At 40.1% G+C, this 22,726-nt stretch overlaps 1 protein-coding gene and 1 long non-coding RNA gene across 4 annotated transcripts in view; one reads left to right on the top strand and one right to left on the bottom strand.

The window, feature by feature from the left end:
• The window catches only part of PALLD (palladin, cytoskeletal associated protein), a 421,495-nt gene that overhangs the window by 95,840 nt on the left and 302,929 nt on the right, over positions 1-22,726 (top strand). The gene's annotated exons all lie outside the window — the stretch shown is intronic.
• On the bottom strand, positions 847-3,514 carry LOC121027464 (uncharacterized). Its single transcript, XR_005788754.1, has 2 exons — positions 3,016-3,514; positions 847-2,774 (listed from the first exon to the last, which is right to left on the bottom strand). It is a non-coding gene; the product is annotated as an uncharacterized LOC121027464 (long non-coding RNA).

The following is a 22,726-nucleotide window of genomic DNA, read 5'->3' as shown; positions in this document are numbered from 1 at the left end:
AGAGGAGTCCCAAAATACCACAGGAAATGTATGTAAAAGAAATGTTTACAGCGCGGGGAAAACAATACTGTCCAAACAGAAGAGAAGCTTTACTCAGAACCTAAAGTACCTGGAAGTGTTTTTATTTTGACACCTCAAAAACTGATTGAGTCATGCTAAACTGTGCCTCAAAACCCAATTGTTCGAAGAGGAGAATGCAATTTAATAAACCGATCTGTTCCTAAAATTCAGGGATTTCACTGCATGGAGATCACCAAGTTACAGCAAAAAATCAGGTTAAAGTCTCTTATTTGATTTGCCATTTGACACTTCTTCTATTGTAGTTAATTCCTTAGATATCAAGTCACTATTGTAGAGGTGGCAATTTGAAGTATTTCTTTTAAGTTCATCTTAATCTACAACATATCTTTTCTAACTTAGTCTGATCTGTCTAGAAGCCAAGGTATAAAGAATAGTGCTATTATACTGCGTGAGGCAATGAGCCCTACAGGACCAAACTTGAAGAGGAATCTAGGTCATTGTTCTGACAGATCTGAGCTTTAATATTTAAAGACACCTACATGTCTAGAACCATGCCAAGTAGTCATGTGATTTGAGGCTTTGCTTCTGAGACTTACAGTTGAGTAAAATGCAATATAATTGACCCCTTCCTTTAAAAAATAGTCAACTATGCAAAGATTACTACAAGAGACTTAATGAAGTATAACACACAGCAAAATTACTGATTCTCAAATAATGTTCTCTGTAAGTTTTATTTTATTAACTCTGGATTTTTAAAAATCATGAAATGCATTTTTAAAAATGTTTATGGTTAATCTAATGCCTTCATAAGGTTTTCCCTCACCATTCTTATAAATTCTCATCTCTTTTACAAAGGTTTTTTTTTTTTTTTTTAAACTATAGTTAGATTCTTGAATTCTTTCAAACATAGTGGGCCATTCACTCCAGCTTCTCTCCGCTGGGTCTGTTCTAATTAAAGGCAGTAAGAGAAATCCCTTGGCTTACTTTTTCTATTCAGTATATGTCTGTTCAGCCAAGAAAAGTATACTTTGTTTAATAAAGAGATTACTAATCACTAAGCAAAAGGAAAGGGAAGATGGTATAGACAAAGCCATGGATAATCAAAAGTTTAGATTTGAAATTCACACAAAAAGCACATGTTTTTTTTCATGTGCAAGCTCCACCTTTCCCAGCTAGGTCTCTCTTGTGAAGTTATCATCTACTCAGGAACTAGAGGAGGGAAAGGCCAGAAGACAGGAGGGTACCGAAAGCAACTTGATCATCCAAAGACAATCAAAGTGGAAATATGCATCTCTAATAACATAGAATACAAGGAGTCCGTTTTAAAAAAATAGCACATTACAGTTTACTTGTCAGTCAGTCGTTTGGAATCAGAATATATTTTCCATTAGACGTAATGTTACAAAGCAGGCATATCCCCAAAATCCATCTAATTTATTATGTTCAGTTTGAAATAAAGAGAAGAATACAGTGCCGTTCCAATTATTGTCATTACAAAATTTTAAGACATAAAAGTGTTTTTTTATTATTATTTTTCAGAAGTGCTGTGCTTGTGGAATGACACTGTGTTAGATAATTTTATCAGAGGCTTGCAGGAAGGGGACATCTGAGTAGTTTCAGACCATTGGACATTAATGGCCCCTTGGTTTTAGGTGTTATTGGCTCTCTTACATTTGTCGGTCACAATTGGGAAAACTCTTGAAATAACAAGTTAAATAATGCAAGGTAGAGGTTATGGGAAAAGGGGTTGTTTGATTATTTTTAAAAAACTGGGCAAGCTTTGAAAAAAAGAGGGAAGTAAGGAGTTGCTTACTGATGATGCAAATACAAGTAAAAGAGACTGAGGGTAGAATTCACCTATTGCCTATCAGTGAGAGGTTGAAGAAAGGCACCTGGCTATAGGCAAGGCAAGGCATGTGAAAAGTTAGGAAAAGAGGTCAATTCCTTACCCTGGTTTCCAGGTGACAACACCATTCCTATTTAGTTACTAGGCAGAGTAAACAGAATGGTATTTAAGGAGTAACCTGAAAAAATCAGCGGTGTGGAAGGGGAAGCAGTGTCCTATAAAATATTCACAAATCAGACATTTGTAACACAGGAACTGAATTTTTTTTTTCCTTTTGATAAGCTTGTATAGAACTTCATGAAACCAGCAGAGTGGAAAGGGCATGTATTTGCAGTCACACGAACTTGGATTTGAATTGCAGCTCTGTTATGTCATCTTGAACGAATGGTCTAACCCCTGTGATCCTCAGTTGGGATATATTACAAATCAGTATAGAATGTCACTGTGAGGGTTTTATGTTTGCTGGTGAACTAGACATTATGTTGCCGGTGAACTAGACATTCAATAACTGACATTTATCAGCTTTCTGAAATTTGCCAGTAATGCCTGACAGGTTGTATGTTCAGTGACCTACCTGTGGTGTTTGAACCTGTACCAAATCCAGTATATTTTTATCCTGTAATATATTTAAATACATAGTAGATCAAGAACACAATAAATATAACTCACTCTATGTGGGATTGTTGGAGTTGCTATAGAAATTTGGCTGGGCTTCTGACTTTCAAAAGGAATCCTAATTAATAGAATCTTCTCATAGAGTTATCTATTCCAAGTAAACGAATTATCTCTTTTATAGCTAAAGGTCAAATGCATTTGAACTTGTCATTGTGAGACTCATTTTCTCAAGTGAATGATAAATGAGCAAAAGGCTGTGGATTAGATAAATGGACTGGATGTCATTAAAGACCTAAAATGAGGGGCGCCTGGGTGGCGCAGTCGGTTGAGCGTCCGACTTCAGCCAGGTTACGATCTCACGGTCCGTGAGTTCGAGCCCCGCGTCAGGTTCTGGGCTGACAGCTCAGAGCCTGGAGCCTGTTTCTGATTCTGTGTCTCCCTCTCTCTCTGCCCTTGCCCCATTCATGCTCTGTCTCTCTCTGTCCCAAAAATAAATAAACGTTGAAAAAAAAAATTAAAAAAAAAAAAAAGACCTAAAATGAGTCTGTATCTGTCCTTGACCTCCATGAGGATGCACAGCGTTAGATCCTGAGGTTATTTGCTCTTTTTATTGAATCAGTGATTTGGGTTCTTTAACAATACCTGTCAGTTTGTACGTCTAGAACCAATGAAATACCAGGCTATTATAACTTTCCTAACTCTGCTGTACTTTGGCAAGTGTGGCAGAATAAATGAGAAACTTACACTTCCAAAGCACAATGATTTATCGAGAAGATCTGTACTACATAATAAACAGATGGGATGACGCCAGAAGCACATGGCATGGTGGTTCCCCCAGAGACCTTCTTTCCTCTATAGATCACATCATTTACTACAAATGCTTAGAAGGCTTTGAAGACTTTGTCCAAGACATTTATTAATTAAATAAAGGCCTATTTATTAAAGTAAGTGTGCTGTCATTTTAATGCCCAAACCATGCCTCTCTATAAAAGCTAGCAGTTCTCACTTAATGCAAAGTGTGGTTATATTCGAGTAAATGCATTAACCCACTTACAGTGAAGCAAGACAGTGTCTCCAGATTTCTGTGGTCCTTGGAACTTGAGAGTATGGATATGTACTCAGTCATGAGGGTGCAGGATCTGGTAAACCTAAGAATAAAAATCTGCCCTGCAATGTGTGACTTTTGCCTACTCGACAGAGTATCCTTATTATGTTTATCACCAGAACAACCCAGGCTACACTTCTCTTGTTATAAATGGAACTGAAATAAGATTTTTTGGTGATTTGGGTATATATCATCTCATCCTCCATTGAAATCACACTTGTAGATTGTATGCACATTCCACAAAAATGTCTTTTGAATACCTATTATGTGCCAAAGCCTATACTGGGTTCTATGGCTTTAAAGATGAATGGGACACACTCCTACCTACAAGGAGTTCAGGGTAGAATAAAGAAAGGATATGCATAATGTGTATTATCTTGTAATACATCTCACGTGCTACAGGGATACTAGGACACAAATGCCCTGAAAACATCAATGAGAGAGTGATTAATTATTCCTTGGGGACCCAGAAAAGTTTTATTGAGGTGGCATTTAAAGTGGGCCTTAAAGGGGCGCCTGGGTGGCACAGTCGGTTAAGCGTCCGACTTCAGCCAGGTCACGATCTCGCGGTCCGTGAGTTCGAGCCCCGCGTCAGGCTCTGGGCTGATGGCTCAGAGCCTGGAGCCTGTTTCCGATTCTGTGTCTCCCTCTCTCTCTGCCCCTCCCCCGTTCATGCTATGTCTCTCTCTGTCCCAAAAATAAATAAACGTTGAAAAAAAATTTAAAAAAAAATAAAATAAAGTGGGCCTTAAAGGTGAGAAGTGGCTTGTAAGTCAGGTGAACAACAAACATTTGTCATCCTGGGGGAGGTTGCTAAATAAACAGAATGTGTGTCCGTGCAAGGCATTCTTGTCTTTTGTATCAGGTTGGCATTGTTCATTCATCAAAATCCATACAGAGCTAAAAGCCTGGGGAAGTGCCCTTTGGACATTTCATCCAGAGAGAATAAAGGCAGGAGTATTTCCTCGAGGTCACCCCTTAGCAATGAAAATGCAAGTCCTATATGTTGGGTCTATTCTCTGCATCATTTCAAGTACAGAGTAACTTGACCTTGTAGAGAAATGAAGGTGAGGAAACGGCTAGAATCCTTGATTTCTAAGGAAATACATTTAACCATCTCTCCGCCTGAAGAAAGTTAGCAAAGTATCCAGGTTATTGATGTTTCTTAAATTATACTTATCTCATTTAACACTAAAGGTGTTTAATTGAGTCAACCCTGACCTGAGCTTCAATATATTAAATGCAGCACTTTTACTGTTTTCAAACTGCCACTGTCAGTTGGTATATCTAATAAAAATTAAATGTTTTTGAATGAGAGAATAAAATTACACCCTAAGTGAAGTTAAAAAACCAAACTCCAGAGGTGCCTAGGTAGCTCAGTCAGTTAAGTGTCTGAATTTGACTCAGGTCATGATCTCACGGTTCATGGGTTCAAGCCCTGCGTCGGGCTCTGTGCTGACAGCTCAGAGCCTGGAGCCACTTTCAGATTCTGTGTCTCCCTCTTTCTCTGCTCCTCCCCCACTTGCGTGTGCTCTCTCTCTCTCTCTCAAAAATAAATGAACGTTAAAAAAAAATTTTTTAGAAGACCAAAATATAACTGGAGAAAGGATTTGCAATATGACTGGCAGAGTGGAGAACTGTGCTATACCCAGAGTTCTCACAGACAACATTAAAAAATATATACAGACAAGTGAAAAGCAAAGATAATGAGCAAGAAATTCTAGAGAAAATAATGATACAAAAAAATGCTCAATTTAACTCATAATGAAATATAAATTAGAATAATAGTCATACATTGGGTACATACCATATATTACAAAGATTGGCAAGTACAAAATTTTAAACATTTAAAAAAAATTTTTTTTAATGTTTATTTATTCTTGAGAGAGAGAGACACAGAGCATGAGCAGGGGAAGGGCAGAGAGAGAGGGAGACACAGAATCTGAAGCAGGGTAGAGGATCCGAGATGTCAGCACAGAGCCCGACATGGGGCTCAAACTCACAGGCCGTGAGATCATGACCTGAGCCAAAGTCAGACACCCAACCTACTAAGCCACTCAGGGGCCCGAGCAAGTACAAAATTTTAATACTACCCAATATTGTCAAGAACATAGGGAAACAGTCTCTTTCATAAACTCAGGGGAGGATCCAGCATTTGTGCCTAAAGCTCATACAATTTGGGAGGCCTCTTTGAGAAAAATAACTATTTTACACTATTAAGTACAACCTTAAAATTTTACTTATAAAGAGAAAAATTCCAATGAACTATAACCTTTCAAAAGATGACAAACACCACAAACATCGCAAAATCTAGAAAAATAACAATGTTTGTATTAATTTACTGTCTGGGATATCTCTATAATACCTTTTTTTAAAAATGTTTATTCATTTTTGAGAGAGAAAGAGACAGAGCACAAGCAGGGGAGGGGCAGAGAGAGAGGGAGACACAGAATCGGAAACAGGCTCCAGGCTCTGAGCCATCAGCCCAGAGCCTGACGCGGGGCTCGAACTCACAGAGCGCCAGATCGTGACCTGGCTGAAGTCGGACGCTTAACCGACTGCGCCACCCAGGCGCCCCGTGACTAATCAATCTTAATGACTCTTTGAATTGACCGCAATCCTTTGGTAGTTGACATCTTTGTCATGGTGGTATGTGTTGTTATTTTCCATGCCAGTATTTCCTGTCAAATCAACAAGAAACTGAATCATTTTCAATGTATTTATGATTCACTCTTCTTCATAAATTCAATCATCAAATAAGCCAATAGCCAATTCACTACTCCTACTTAAAATTCATTGTGGCCTTTTAATGAATTACTGCTTTTGGAGTGATTTGAATGTTTCTTTTTTTTATTTCCTAAACAATTCACTTTTTTACTTCAAAATAGCTTTTATTGGTTTTACCACTCATCTTTATTGCTTTGGTTTCGTATTCCATTAATTTTTAATCTGAATTTAATTTTATTTCTTCAATAAATAACTTTAAAGATGGCCAAAAAAAACCCTTTTCCTATATGTCAATATCAGGAGTCTATAATTTATCATGTATTATATCGAAATCTTCTAAAAGGTCTTTACAAATTTCAGTTAAAATGGTGTATTCCCAACTCAATCTTCCCTAAGTCTGATCTCCAAAATACCCAAGAGTCAATCTAACTCCACCTAGCATGTGACAGGTATGACAGCAGGAAAGTCAAAGTAAAGAGACAGTAGTCATAATCAACTGTCGTTAAAATATCTTACTTTTGCTAATTTTATAAAACTATTAGAAACATCTACACATTTCAAGATCCCAGGCCTTGGACGAAGGCCATGGAAGCGAGGCAATCTGAAGCTAAAGATTAATTAGCTTGCTGTAAATACTCCTCGGCACACCCTCATGGTGAAAGTACAAATTCTAATCATATATTTGTAGAACAATGTGTTACCAAAATTTAGAGTCACACATCCTTTGGTCCCACACTTCCATGTCTAATTACTCATTCTACGCTCATTCTACATAGACTCTCACAAATGAACAAAACTTTATGCTTCAAAAATATTCCCTGAAGGATTGCTTGTAACAGAGGGAAAAACACACTCTAAGCATTAATACAGGATTAGTAAACTTAGTTATAGATGTCTATGCTATGATATGCTGTGTAGTTATTAAATGAATAATTAAGAATAAGTTACATATACACAAATATATATTATATATACATAGACACCCAAATTATATTTTAAATGGAAATAGTAAATTATAAAACAGTATATAGAGTTCAGGCACAACTGATTTCTTATGTAATTATATTTATGTAGAAAATTTCTGGACTATTTATCTTCTAAGGATTGAACTGAGGGGACAGAGAACTTCTAATTATAAATCTTTGTATATTTTAATACTATTCCCTTCCTTTTTTGAACACAATATATCATTTTTATAATAAAAAAATATTTACAACTGCTGTTCAAGATTCTCGTGCATCAATTACTACTTTTTCTCTTTAAACTCATCTTTTTTAAAAACCTAAAATAAAAGGGTATTTCTTCAAGAATCCCTGCTTGCAGATGACCTGAGTTTTAGCTATTCTTTTTTATTTTCGGTTTTGTTTCTGACTGCTCTGTATTAATCTCAATCTTGTGACCAGAACTTTAGGACAAATACAAACCCAGAATTTGTCAAGATTTCTTGAATGATGCCTTAGTGGAATAAAATATGGTTGACTGGGTGATCAGAATGATTTAAGGTATTTTGTTCTGAAATTATATTATATTGAGTAGACATCATGATCAAATAGAGGATATAAAGAAATTCTAGCCTTCAAGTGGTTACCAAGGGAGGACAAGAGACCAGAAAACTCACAGTCATCTCAGGAGAGAGTGATGGTTGTATTCTAGAACATTTGCGAGAGAGCCTTCCTTAAAAAGAAAAAGGTAACTCCTAAAGAAGGGTATAATATTTATAACATAATGTCAACTTTGCCTGGGGAGACAGGGGAACGTGCAGGCTTGCCTGTGAGCCGTCTTTAGCATACTTTACTAAATGACGCAAGGATATTAAGAAATCAGTGATTTATCACTATTTCCTTATGTCTCAATGTCTTCTCTTCTGCAAGTTTGGATTTGCCATAGAACTTTTTTTTTTTTTAATCTTAGCTAGTTACAACATAGGTCCAAGAATTCTAGCCTTTCGACAAACTATTTACTTAAAAAAAATCCAATACATAATAGGTCTGTAGCTTGAAAGAATAAAAGAGATGGAATGGCTTGTTTCAGAGAGGAACTGTTTGGGCATGAATGGCTCCCAGAGCAACAAGACTAGCTGTTGGTCACTTTGGTCCAGAAAACCTCTGGGGCTTTAGCTCAATCTACATGTCATTAGAGAGCACTGATTCTTAAACTCCACATGTGTAAGAACGTTTTACAGAGCTTATTAGAAAGAACCACCACCACCAACACATGGTTCAGGAACACACTGCCTTAGAGCTTTAGGTGTACCCCATGGAAAGTCACCGTGTCTTGCTCCTGCTCCCCGATCTGTAAAAATAGGAATGAAAATGGATTGTCTGGTAACCTAAAGTGCTTAGGCTAGCTTAAATGATAGAAATTTAATGCCAGGACACAAATGGATAGAAAAGAAAGCAAAGCCTTGGGAGTTAGTTGCACAACCCAGTTGGGAGAAGTGGGAATTCATTCCTTGCTGGGAAAAAAAACACACATCAGGGCTATAGGACTCAGCAATAGCTCTCTACTTCATGTCCCACAGCATGATTTCTGCCTTCCAGGGGCCATCTTTCAGAACCTCTCCATTTCTGCCCTCTGCCCTCTGTACTTTCTGTGTGCTTCCCACTGAATCAAACCAAGACAAGAGGGGGCAAATGGATAGGAAAGTCCCAATTCAGAATAGAGCATTCTTGCAGCTACTGGCAAGACTGTAGAGGTCAATGTTTGGGTCAGAGAGTTGGTCTGGCCAGCGGGGCAAGAGTAACATTGTCATAAGGTACAAAGTATGGCACCAATGCATTGAAGACCCTTGAGAATGAGGTTTGGAAAAGACAAGTATCTGTCAAAAGAGGGCAATGTACTTGCCTGGAAAGCTCTGGGTAGACCACTCATTCACTTGGCCATTTAATCATTTCATTGAATGTTTCCTAAGTGTTAAACACAATGCTACATACTAGAAATAAACACGCATCAACACACAGTTCTCTGACCTCAAGGAGCTTAGAGTCTAATGATGGTGATAAACAGGTAAATAAATATCATCCAGTGTGACAACTGCTATAAAGAAATGTATTGGGTGTGTAGGAACCCAGAGAAACAAGGAATCTAGAAGACTTTCTGTAGGATGTGAAGTTTGAGCTACATTCCAATAATTAATTTTTTTTAGTGTTTATTTATTTTTGAGAGGGAGGAGAGAGACAGAGATGAGCAGGGGAGGGACAGAGAGAGAGGGAGACACAGAACCTATAGCAAGCTCCAGGCTCTGAACCATCAACACAGAGCCCGATGCAGGGCTCAAACCTGCAGACTGCGAGATCATGACCTGAGCTGAAGTCAGACACTTAACCGAATGAGCCACCCAGGCGCCCCTACATTCCAATAATTAGACAGAGTGAAGTGGGAAGGGAACCCACATAGATACACTACTGGATGTGAAGACACAAATGGATTTACCACTGTGTTGGCTGAACTCCAGCAATTTTGCTCACCTCAACCTCACCTCTCTTTATTATGCTCCATGTCTAGACTCCTTTTCAATCATTTCAGAACTGTAAGGAAAATAAAAATACAAATTACCTTGAAAAATAAGGAATTATTACCATCCAAAGAACTGCAAAAAAAAAAAAATGTGGTTTCTGGAGGGCAGCTTTGGGGAGAAACGTACCTGGCTGAATGTATTCAACTATGCAGTGATATCCCAGGCATAGATTAGCCACTCTAAATAGAAATTTTGTTCCTATCAAGTCCATTTATTTCTAACTTATGGACTGACTATGGAGGATCTTTGAAAGACCTTGTGCAACCCAGTGCCATCTGGAAACTTCCAGCGTTTATCAACATTTTAATAGGCCAGTTAAACATTCTTGACCTGGCTAAGTTACAATGCAAAATGTCTCAGGATTTATTTTCCCAAGAAAAAAATATATAGCAGTTTTTCTTCATCTCAGAATACATAACAGTAAACTTCACATTCTGAAGTATTTTTAAGGCTATTGATTTGCTTCTGACTAGACTTACAGGAGAGTATTCAAATGAAAATATGTCTCATTAATTATGAATATATCTTTTTACCAATAATTTTATTACATCTTATCAACAACTACAGAAAAGAACTATTTTTCAAAATATAAAAAAATTCTACATTTTAATTCAGTTTAAGTTTGTTCATTATGTTTTGTTTAGGATGTTTCTTACTATTTTTATAATAATCCTCAGGTTAGAAAGAATTTTCTAACAAGCTGGTAGGGTGAGGTATTATTCCTTTCTTTATAAATGAGGCAAGTAAGTTTTGGGGGGTTTTTAGTTGTTTTTTTTTTTCCTTCTAAAACTGGTTGGGGAGGGATAGTGTGGATTGGCCTGATTTCAAATATGCTACAACACATCCATGGGGGCTCCCCAAAGGGGAAATCACCTCCTGCGTGGTTAGATGGGAGCCCCTCTGAGTGGTTCCTGACCTCAGGGAAGTACACATTCTTGGGGGGTTTCGTGCCCTTAGTGTGGTGTTTTGGGCTGAGTCGCTGCAGGGCTCCCACCAAGTGGCCCGCTAATACTGCACAGGATCAGCTAAGTCAGGTCAGCTTGCTGTATCAGAACATCTAGCTGGGCCAGGGGGGGCAGGTTTTCCAAGATGTGCAGTGAGGACCGGGGACCACTGCTCAGTCAAGGATGTCATTGAAAACTAGCTGTGACTGTGGGACTTAAAATGCACAGGCGGGCTTGAGAAAGGTGTTTATGTACACGTGCACACATAGCCACACATATACATACACACATAGGCTTATGAGGTAAGTAAGTTTTAAAAGGTTTAGTGACTTGCCTTATACTGTGCAGCTAGTAAAAGTTGAACTGGGGATGCCTGGGTGGCTCAGTTGGTTAGGCGCCCAACTCTTGACTTCGGCTCAGGTCGTGATCTCACAGTTTGTGAGAAAGTGCAGTCCGAAAGTGCAGAGCCTGCTTGGGATTCTCTGTCCCCTCTCTCTCTGCCCATACCCTGCTCACACACACACTCTCTCTCTCTTAAAATAAATAAACTTAAAAAAAAAAAAAAAGCTGAACTGGTCTGCTCCTTCAGTATCTCCCCAAATGTCCACAGGATGCAAAAAAATGGGGGTGGGTTCTGTGGTCAAAGTAGTTTGGGAAATGTTGGAATTAAACAAAGCCAGATAGTTTGTTTTTTTTTTTTTTTCTTTTTACACTGCAGACATTTCAGAGAATGGATATGTGCTAATGTGCTTTGTAAATCTCCAAGGAGATAGAGGCTGCAGCATTTTCAAACATGCTTGAGCGTGAAATCTTTGATACCCAGAAGTATCTTATGCGATTAATCATGGAACATAATCTGGTAATGCTACCCTACCTGAGGCTCCTTATCTTATAGTAATTCAAGAAAATAACTGAAAACCCTCTGTTAAGAAATGAGTTTATGAGGGCTACAGTGAGAAACAAGGAGAGGAAGAAAGCAAGCAAGCCTGACTAATGCCATAGAAGTTGAGGCTCAGGCAGTAACATCAGGAGAGTCGCATAAACGAAGAACAAAAAGACTCTTTATCCAAGCCAAATTTCTCTCTCAGTAAAGGACTGTCACAGGAACTAAGTGCAGATCATACATCCATCCTCTTGATTTTTCTGAGTTCTCATTTGGTTTAAACAAGATCAGAGGCCAATCAAAGGAGGCGTCTTTGAAACAACCAACACCCAGAGAAATCTCCTAAAATATTACACATGGAAAACTTAACATGGCCAGTTTAACAGTAAGCCCGACTACCTGAAAAAAAATGATACAATAGTATCTGAATTTGAGCATCTCGAGATGTAACAAATAAAGAATAATTACACTAGTGGATTAATCTTGAGTAAGCACAGAGAAATTAGGGGAAACTAAGAAAGTATTTCTATAAAGTAGAAATTTATTATGCTGCATTATGAACATTAACAGCAAAAAAGGTTGAATAGAGTGCGTGTCTCTGAGAATTCCTGCTGTGAGAGACTGCAAAAGAGTTTGCTGGGGAAATGCTTGCTACCGAACAATGCCATTGGTGGTGACTCATCCAAAATTCAGACACAGGCCTAATGAGGCTCTGAGAGAATGCCTGGCAAACTCAGTCCTATTCAGTGAGGCAAATAGAGGGTAAAAAACAAAATTTCTCAACTGATACAGTTTTCCATGACGCCGTGTGGTTCCTGCAAGTCGAGATATGGCATATCTCGGTCAAATGATTAGTTGACTGCCATCTACCACTTTGGTCATCAGAAGACAGAAGAACACCACAAAGTGAGGAGGGGTTTTTGTATTTTTTTTTTTTTTACTATTAAAATCCTTCATTTAGATACTTCTGAAACTATCCTTTTGTCGAAACTGCTCCTCTGGTTCAGAGCATGATCAAGCAGGTAATCACCCACCTTAATGGGGTATTTCTGCCGATCACTCGAAAGGTCTATGCAATCTCCTCTGGAGATGCAACCTCCTTGGAGTTTCTCAAACTTGGTGGCTCATCAGATCCACTGGGGAGATTTTTTTTTTTCAATATTTTAAACTATTTTTACTATTTTTTTATATATGAAATTTATTGTCAAATTGGTTTCCATACAACACCCAGTGCTCATCCCAAAAGGTGCCCTCCTCAATACCCATCACCCACCCTCTCCTCCCTCCCACCCCCCATCAACCCTCAGTTTGCTCTCAGTTCTCAACAGTCTCTTATGCTTTGGCTCTCTCCCACTCTAACCTCTTTTTTTTTTTTTCCTTCCCCTCCCCCATGGGTTCCTGTTAAGTTTCTCAGGATCCACATAAGAGTGAAACCATATGGTATCTGTCTTTCTCTGTATGGCTTATTTCACTTAGCATCACACTCTCCAGTTCCATCCACGTTGCTACAAAAGGCCATATTTCATTTTTTCTCATTGCCACGTAGTATTCCATTGTGTATATAGACCACAATTTCTTTATCCATTCATCAGTTGATGGACATTTAGGCTCTTTCCATAATTTGGCTATTGTTGAGAGTGCTGCTATGAACATTGGGGTACAAGTGCCCCTATGCATCAGTACTCCTGTATCCCTTGGATAAATTCGTAGCAGTGCTATTGCTGGGTCATAGGGTAGGTCTATTTTTAATTTTCTGAGGAACCTCCACACTGCTTTCCAGAGCGGCTGCACCAATTTGCATTCCCACCAACAGTGCAAGAGGGTTCCCATTTCTCCACATCCTCTCCAGCATCTATAGTCTCCTGATTTGTTCATTTTGGCCACTCTGACTGGCGTGAGGTGATACCTGAGTGTGGTTTTGATTTGTATTTCCCTGACAAGGAGCGACGCTGAACATCTTTTCATGTGCCTGTTGGCCATCCGGATGTCTTCTTTAGAGAAGTGTCTATTCATGTTTTCTGCCCATTTCTTCACTGGGTTATTTGCTTTTCGGGTGTGGAGTTTGGTGAGCTCTTTATAGATTTTGGATACTAGCCCTTTGTCCGATATGTCATTTGCAAATATCTTCTCCCATTCCGTTGGTTGCCTTTTAGTTTTGTTGGTTGTTTCCTTTGCTGTGCAGAAGCTTTTTATCTTCATAAGGTCCCAGTAATTCACTTTTGCTTTTAATTCCCTTGCCTTTGGGGATGTGTCGAGTAAGAGACTGCTACGGCTGAGGTCAGAGAGGTCTTTTCCTGCTTTCTCCTCTAAGGTTTTGATGGTTTCCTGTCTCACATTCAGGTCCTTTATCCATTTTGAGTTTATTTTTGTGAATGGTGTGAGAAAGTGGTCTAGTTTCAATCTTCTGCATGTTGCTGTCCAGTTCTCCCAGCACCATTTGTTAAAGAGACTGTCTTTTTTCCATTGGATGTTCTTTCCTGCTTTGTCAAAGATGAGTTGGCCATACGTTTGTGGGTCTAGTTCTGGGGTTTCTATTCTATTCCATTGGTCTATGTGTCTGTTTTTGTGCGAATACCATGCTGTCTTGATGATGACAGCTTTGTAGTAGAGGCTAAAATCTGGGATTGTGATGCCTCCTGCTTTGGTCTTCTTCTTCAAAATCACTTTGGCTATTCGGGGCCTTTTGTGGTTCCATATGAATTTTAGGATGGCTTGTTCTAGTTTCGAGAAGAATGCTGGTGCAATTTTGATTGGGATTGCATTGAATGTGTAGATAGCTTTGGGTAGTATTGACATTTTGACAATATTTATTCTTCCAATCCATGAGCAGGGAATGTCTTTCCATTTCTTTAAATCTTCTTCAATTACCTTCATAAGCTTTCTATAGTTTTCAGCATACAGATCCTTTACATCTTTGGTTAGATTTATTCCTAGGTATTTTATGCTTCTTGGTGCAATTGTGAATGGGATCAGTTTCTTTATTTGTCTTTCTGTTGCTTCATTGTTAGTGTATAAGAATGCAACTGATTTCTGTACATTGATTTTGTATCCTGCAACTTTGCTGAATTCATGGATCAGTTCTAGCAGACTTTTGGTGGAGTCTATCGGATTTTCCATGTATAATATCATGTCATCTGCAAAAAGCGAAAGCTTGACTTCATCTTTGCCAATTTGGATGCCTTTGATTTCCTTTTGTTGTCTGATTGCTGATGCTAGAACTTCCAGCACTATGTTAAACAACAGCGGTGAGAGTGGGCATCCCTGTCGTGTTCCTGATCTCAGGGAAAAAGCTCTCAGTTTTTCCCCGTTGAGGATGATGTTAGCTGTGGGCTTTTCATAAATGGCTTTTATGATCTTTAAGTATGTTCCTTCTATCCCAACTTTCTCAAGGGTTTTTATTAAGAAAAGGTGCTGGCTTTTGTCAAAGGCCTTTTCTGCATCAATTGACAGGATCATATGGTTTTTCTCTTTTTTTTTTGTTAATGTGATGTATCACGTTGATTGATTTGCGAATGTTGAACCAGCCCTGCATCCCAGGAATGAATCCCACTTGATCATGGTGAACAATTCTTTTTATATGCCGTTGAATTCGATTTGCTAGTATCTTATTGAGAATTTTTGCATCCATATTCATCAGGGATATTGGCCTGTAGTTCTCTTTTTTTACTGGGTCTCTGTCTGGTTTAGGAATCAAAGTAATACTGGCTTCATAGAATGAGTCTGGAAGTTTTCCTTCCCTTTCTATTTCTTGGAATAGCTTGAGAAGGATAGGTATTATCTCTGCTTTAAACGTCTGGTAGAACTCCCCTGGGAAGCCATCTGGTCCTGGACTTTTATTTGTTGGGAGATTTTTGATAACCGATTCAATTTCTTCGCTGGTGATGGGTCTGTTCAAGCTTTCTATTTCCTCCTGATTGAGTTTTGGAAGAGTGTGGGTGTTCAGGAATTTGTCCATTTCTTCCAGGTTGTCCAATTTGTTGGCATATAATTTTTCATAGTATTCCCTGATAATTGTTTGTATCTCTGAGGGATTGGTTGTAATCATTCCATTTTCATTCATGATTTTATCTATTTGGGTCATCTCCCTTTTCTTTTTGAGACGCCTGGCTAGAGGTTTGTCAATTTTGTTTATTTTTTCAAAAAATCAACTCTTGGTTTCGTTGATCTGCTCTACACTTTTTTTAGATTCTATATTGTTTATCTCTGCTCTGATCTTTATTATTTCTCTTCTTCTGCTGGGTTTAGGCTGCCTTTGCTTTTCTGCTTCTATTTCCTTTAGGTGTGCTGTTAGATTTTGTATTTGTGATTTTTCTTGTTTCTTGAGACAGGCCTGAATTGCAATGTATTTTCCTCTCAGGACTGCCTTCGCTGCGTCCCAAAGCGTTTGGATTGTTGTATTTTCATTTTCGTTTGTTTCCATATATTTTTTAATTTCTTCTCGAATTGCCTGGTTGACCCACTCATTCGTTAGTAAGGTGTTCTTTAACCTCCATGCTTTTGGAGGTTTTCCAGACTTTTTCCTGTGGTTGATTTCAAGCTTCATAGCATTGTGGTCTGAAAGTATGCATGGTATAATTTCAATTCTTGTAAACTTATGAAGGGCTGTTTTGTGACCCAGTATATGATCTATCTTGGAGAATGTTCCATGTGCACTCGAGAAGAAAGTATATTCTGTTGCTTTGGGATGCAGAGTTCTAAATCTATCTGTCAAGTCCATCTGATCCAATGTATCATTCAGGGCCCTTGTTTCTTTATTGACCGTGTGTCTAGATGATCTATCCATTTCTGTAAGTGGGGTGTTAAAGTCCCCTGCAATTACCACATTCTTCTTAATAAGGTTGCTTATGTTTATGAGTAATTGTTTTATATATTTGGGCGCTCCGGTGTTCGGCGCATAGACATTTATAATTGTTAGCTCTTCCTGATGGATAGACCCTGTCACTATTATATAATGTCCTTCTTCATCTCTTATGACAGCCTTTAATTTAAAGTCTAGTTTGTCTGATATAAGTATGGCTACTCCAGCTTTCTTTTAGCTTCCAGTAGCATGATAAATAGTTCTCCATCCCCTCACTCTCAATCTAAAGGTGTCCTCAGGTCTAAAATGAGTCTCTTGTAGACAGCAAATAGATGGGTCTTGTTTTTTTATCCATTCTGATACCCTATGTCTTTTGGTTGGCGCATTTAATCCATTTACATTCAGTGTTATTATAGAAAGATATGGGTTTAGAGTTATTGTGATGTCTGTATGTTTTATGCTTGTAGTGATGTCTCTGGTACTTTGTCTCACAGGGTCCCCCTTAGGATCTCTTGGAGGGCTGGTTTAGTGGTGACAAATTCCTTCAGTTTTTGTTTGTTTGGGAAGACCTTTATCTCTCCTTCTATTCTAAATGACAGGCTTGCTGGATAAAGGATTCTCGGCTGCATATTTTTTCTGTCTAGCAAACTGAAAATCTCGTGCCAACTCTTTCTGGCCTGCCAAGTTTCAAAAGAGAGATCAGTCACGAGTCTTATAGGTCTCCCTTTATATGTGAGGGCACGTTTACCCCTTGCTGCTTTCAGAATTTTCTCTTTATCCTTGTATTTTGCCAGTTTCACTATGATATGTCGTGCAGAAGATCGATTCAAGTTACGTCTGAAGGGAGTTCTCTGTGCCTCTTGGATTTCAATGCCTTTTTCCTTCCCCACTTCAGGGAAGTTCTCAGCTATTATTTCTTCAAGTACCCCTTCAGCACCTTTCCCTCTCTCTTCCTCCTCTGGGATACCAATTATGCGTAGATTATTTCTTTTTAGTGTATCACTTAGTTCTCTAATTTTCCCCTCATACTCCTGGATTTTTTTTATCTCTCTTTTTCTCAGCTTCCTCTTTTTCCATAACTTTATCTTCTAGTTCACCTATTCTCTCCTCTGCCTCTTCAATCCGAGCCGTGGTGGTTTCCATTTTGTTATGCATTTCGTTTAAAGCGTTTTTCAGCTCCTCGTGACTGTTCCTTAGTCCCTTGATCTCTGTAGCAAGAGATTCTTTGCTGTCAGCTATACTGTTTTCAAGCCCAGCGATTAATTTTATGACTATTATTCTAAATTCACTTTCTGTTATATTATTTAAATCCTTTTTGATCAGCTCATTAGCTGTTGTTATTTCCTGGAGATTCTTCTGAGGGGAATTCTTCCGCTTGGTCATTTTGGATAGTCCCTGGCGTGGTGAGGACCTGCAGGGCACTTCCCCTGTGCTGTGGTGTATAACTGGCGTTGGTGGGCGGAGCCGCAGTCAGACCTGATGTCTGCCCCCAGCCCACCGCTGGGGCCACAGTCAGACTGGTGCGTGCCTTCTCTTCCCCTCTCCTAGGGGCGGGATTCACTGTGGGGTGGGGTGGCCCGTCTGGGCTACTTGCACACTGCCAGGCTTGTGATGCTGGGGATCTGGCGTCTTAGCTGGGGTGGGTAGGCAAGGTGCACAGGGGCAGGAGGGGCAGGCTTAGCTTGCTTCTCCTTAGGTGATCCACTTCAGAAGGGGCCCTGTGGCAGCAGGAGGGAGTCAGATCCGCTGCTGGAGGTTTGGCTCCGCAGAAGCACAGAGTTGGGTGTTTGCGCGGAGCGAGCAAGTTCCCTGGCAGGAACTGGTTCTCTTTGGGATTTTGGCTGGGGGATGGGTGGGGGCGGTGGCGCTGGGGAGCGCCTTTGTTCCCCACCAAACTGAGCTCTGTGGTCTGGGGGCTCAGTAGCTCTCCTTCCCTTTGTCCTCCAGCCTTCCGCTTTCTGAGCAGAGCTGTTAACTTGACCTCCCAGACGCTAAGTCGCGCTTGCTGTCGGAACACAGTCCGTCAGGCCCCTCCGCTTTTTGCAAGCCAGACTCAGGGGCTCTGCTTGGCCAGCGAGCCGCCCTTCTGCCCCGGCTCCGTCCCGCCAGTCCGTGGAGCGCGCACCGCCTCACCGCCCTTCCTACCCTCTTCCGTGGGCCTCTCGTCTGCGCTTGGCTCCGGCGACTCCGTTCTGCTAATCCTCTGGCGGTTTTCTGGGTTATTTAGGCAGGTGTAGGTGGAATCTAAGTGATCAGCAGGTCGCGCGGTGAGCCCAGCATCCTCCTACGCCGCCATCTTCCCTCTCCCACTGGGGAGATTTTTGAAATTACCCATGCCTTGCCCCCATCCTGGACCAGTTAGATAGACTCTCTGGGGATAGAATCTATCTGTTAAAAGTTCTTTAGGTGATTCTAAGTAAAAGTCAAGATTCTCCAAAAGCTGCTGTTCATTCATGACTGGTGACTAAGTAGGTTGCCTAGTCTCTGATGAATGATCCAACAAATTTCAAAGAATTAAGCGTGAAGAAAATGCTGCCAGCCAATGGTCAGTATATAGTCAGTTGCTTGGGAACCAACATGAGGCCAGTATTGAAGCAACAGAACCTGAGAGCTATGATGAATGCTAGTCAGTAGAATCTAAGAAAATGATCCACAGATTAGAGAATGGAGCCTGGACCAAGGAAGGGCCCCACAGACCTTTCTCGAGACTAGACTTCACACATGCAGGGGCTGTTATGGCATTTTCACTTCCCCTGGTCTCTGTAGCTGCCACCAACTATATTCTTGGCACCATTATTACCCCCCAAAATAAAATCGAATCTTTTTTGTCTCACAATTTTAGATAGCATAAAATATATCAAATATAAATTCCTGCCACCAGAGGAATATACTGTTCATATTATGAATTCAAAATATGAATTCATATTCAGACTTTTTGCTGTGCAAATGCATAGATTCTTGTGCATTTCTTAAGTTTGCCTAATTATCTTCTTAGAACAAATTTCTAGAAATGTAGTTTTTTTAAGTTTATTTATTTTGAGAGATATGGAGAGAGCATGAGTAGGGGAGGGGCAGAGAGAGAGGGAGACCCAAGGGAGAGTCTCAAGCAGGTTCCTTGTGGCCCGAACTCAGGAAGCTGTGAGATCATGACCTGAGCTGAAATCAAGAGTTGGATGTTCAACTGACTGAGCCACCCAGGCTCTCCTAGAAATGTAATTTTTTAAATTAAAGGGTATAGTTGTTTTAAATTCCGATAATAATTGCCAAAATGCCTTCCATAATCATTGTATTTGCTTATACTCCTGAAAGTACTTCTCTTTCTCTTCTCCATGTTCTTGCCTACAAAGTAGAATTTGTCTTAATCCTTACCAGTATAAGAGGCAAAAATAAAAATCTGTTTTAATTTGTGTTTCTTTGGTTATCAGGGAACTTGAGTGGCCTTAAATGTGATTTGCAGCCATCTTTTTGTTAATTGCCTGTCGGTGTCCCTTACCTATTTTAGTACTGGTGGTTGTTGCTGCTCTTAACTACCCAAGACAACCATCTGGGCTATGACCTACTTGCCCTGGCTCAGCTAGAGTGGATTAGGCTTCCATAATTCTAAAGGAGGCTCCCTCCAAGTCAGTTTTCTCACACAAACTATTTGTTCTAGAAAAAGATGAAAGGAGCACCTGGGTGGCTCAGTCAGTTGAGTGTCCAACTTCAGCTCAGGTCATGATCTTATGTTTCGTGGGTTCAAGCCCCACATTGGGCTCTGTGCTGACAGCTCAGAACCTGGAGCCTGCTTCCAATTCTGTGTCTCCCTCTCTCTGCCCCTCTCCTGCTCATTCTCTGTCTCTCTCAAAAATAGAATAAACATTTAAGAAAAGAAAAGGATGAGAGCTTGGGGTTGAACCCTTGGGGTTGTACGGGGGTTAGGAACATTGACTACATGCACTAGGGGTAACTGATACCCATCCTGTAAAACCTACAATGCTGAGGTCTGGGGGGAGAAGACTAAAGGAAATATCTTAAGAGGATAAGCTGAGATTTTTCTCTTGCTCATAACATTCAGTTCCAAAGATATAAGGCATAGGAAGATGCTGAGCTAATGAGCTGCTCCCAAGTTTGCATATTATACCACTTAAAGAGTCATCTTCTTCTATGTGAGTCTTATTTCTACAATTCCAGAAAGAAGATTCTGGTTGGTCCATCTCATCAGGCACCCATCCCTCAACTAACTAGCTGTGGTCCTTAAAGCAGGATCATATTACATCAGGAACAGCAGCTCTCAATATGGCATCTGGAAGAGGCTCTTGAGTGAACAACTGAGTCCATTACTGTACCTACATGGCTTATAACCAAAGTGGTCTGCAGTGTTTCATAGGCACAAGTCTGAAGCATGCCCACAGCAAGCCTCACTGCTCACCTGGTGAGCCCACATCTATATCTCAAGATGGCTTAATTTTCTCCTCCCAAATGCTCTAATGTTCATGAAATATTATACTGTTAATCTTCATGAGACTTGACACTTCATGACTTATATCACTGTGATATTGCCGCTCGAACACAAATCCATAACCCAAATCCTTGAAATATAATTAAGTGGTTACCGAAGTCTCCCAAGAGCAGCTGGGAGGAGGAATGACATCATATAATACACATCAAAACTTTTAAAAATCCTCATTAGATAGTTCTCTTTTTCTTCCCCCAACCTCCCTCTTTTCTTTTAGTCCTTCTCCCACATCCACGGCTGTTTCTGTTCTTATTTTGGTTTTTCCTTTTTTTTTTTCTATGCCCCGATTTATATGAATCACTCTGGCATTTTTGGGTATCTGTCATTTTTCTCCACGCCCTGCTCTGATCAGTATAACAGGCATAGGATAGCAGATGAGGAAGGGGAAAGCTGGAAATACTTTTGGCCTTACCAAATTTTGTCTTGCTGAAATCATTGCAGTTTTCCACAAAGAATGGGCCATCCCAGGAGGCACCCAGGACTTCTTCCAGTTCTTGCCTCAACACCCACCCCCTCTTCCTTCCTGTCTTCTGCTGAGCTGAGTAAAATTCTTTCCAAGGCCCTTGAGAGTCTTGCCTCTCTGTAAAGCCAGGGAATCAAATCCTGAACTCAAACATGCAACAGCAGGGTCCGGCTTCCTCCATTCAGGCAGCCACTGCGTCTCCTGTCAAATGTAGACTAGCTACAATTGTGTTCACCTGTGAATAATAGAAAACCCAATTTACGGTGGCTTAAATCAATAGGGGCTTTGTTTTCTCCAAGAACAAGAAGTATGACCTGAGGGAGCTGCTGGTGTTGATTCCAAAGCAGCTTGACTCATCAAACGGTGATCCCAGAATATAGCAATGGAGTAGGGGGTGGGGACCGAAAGCTGGTGCAAGGAAGCGTGCTCTAGTTGCATGACTAGGGCCTGTCCCTACTGGGACCCTTTGAAGATATCTGAACATTCTAACTCAGAACTGTCCAACCAGCAGGTGAAAGAAAGGCGCATTTATCCGTCAGTCCCCACCTACCCACACTCAGTGGGTGGGATCAGTACTTCCAGCTGCTGAGAGGGCTCCTGCAGGCCCTCATTCATGCCTCACAGAGGCCTGCAAGCCGCAAGCAAGAGGAACTCAGGCTAGTTTAGGGAACGTGCTGTCCCGGGAGTTATACTTACAGGGAGCTGCAAGCATTGGCTGGAGTAAAAGGTAGGCTATGATGGTGTGATGTGGGACCCAAGACGTGCCTCATGCAGCTCAGAATCTTCTGAACTTGAGATTTTTACATGCTTCTTTAAATCCGGGAAATTCTCCGTCATCCCCTCCATGTATTCTCTCCTTCTGGGATCGCTTCTGTACCAGGGTGGTTTATCGTGTCCTCCACAATGCTTCATTTTATTTTATAGATTCTATTTCCTTATTCCTTTCCAATTCCAAACAAGCTCTGTACCCCAATCTCCTTGTACACTACTTCTTTTTTTTAATCTATGTCCAATTCATCATTTGATTCATTTACGCTATTTATTTAAACTAGTATATTTTCCTATTCAGTATCTCCAATTGGTTACGTGTAACTGTTTATTTGTTCTTCTTTTCTTCAATATCTTCCTTCACCTTTGAGAATATTTGATGCGTCTTTATTTTAAACCCCTTAGTTTATCCAGTCCATTAAGTATGTTTCATCTGGGATAATTTCTCCACTTGGGATTTTCCTTTTTATTCTCCTCAGCAGTCTCTGTGTTTTTCCTGAGAGCGCTTATTCTGAGGGCATTCATTTCCTTGGTGGATAAAGAA

This window comes from Herpailurus yagouaroundi, unplaced genomic scaffold (assembly GCF_014898765.1).
Source record: "Herpailurus yagouaroundi ecotype Mexico unplaced genomic scaffold, PumYag 28, whole genome shotgun sequence".
Classification (NCBI taxonomy): Eukaryota; Metazoa; Chordata; class Mammalia; order Carnivora; family Felidae; genus Herpailurus; species Herpailurus yagouaroundi.
Note: the sequence above shows the minus strand (reverse complement) of the source record. Positions and strands in the feature narration are given on the sequence as shown.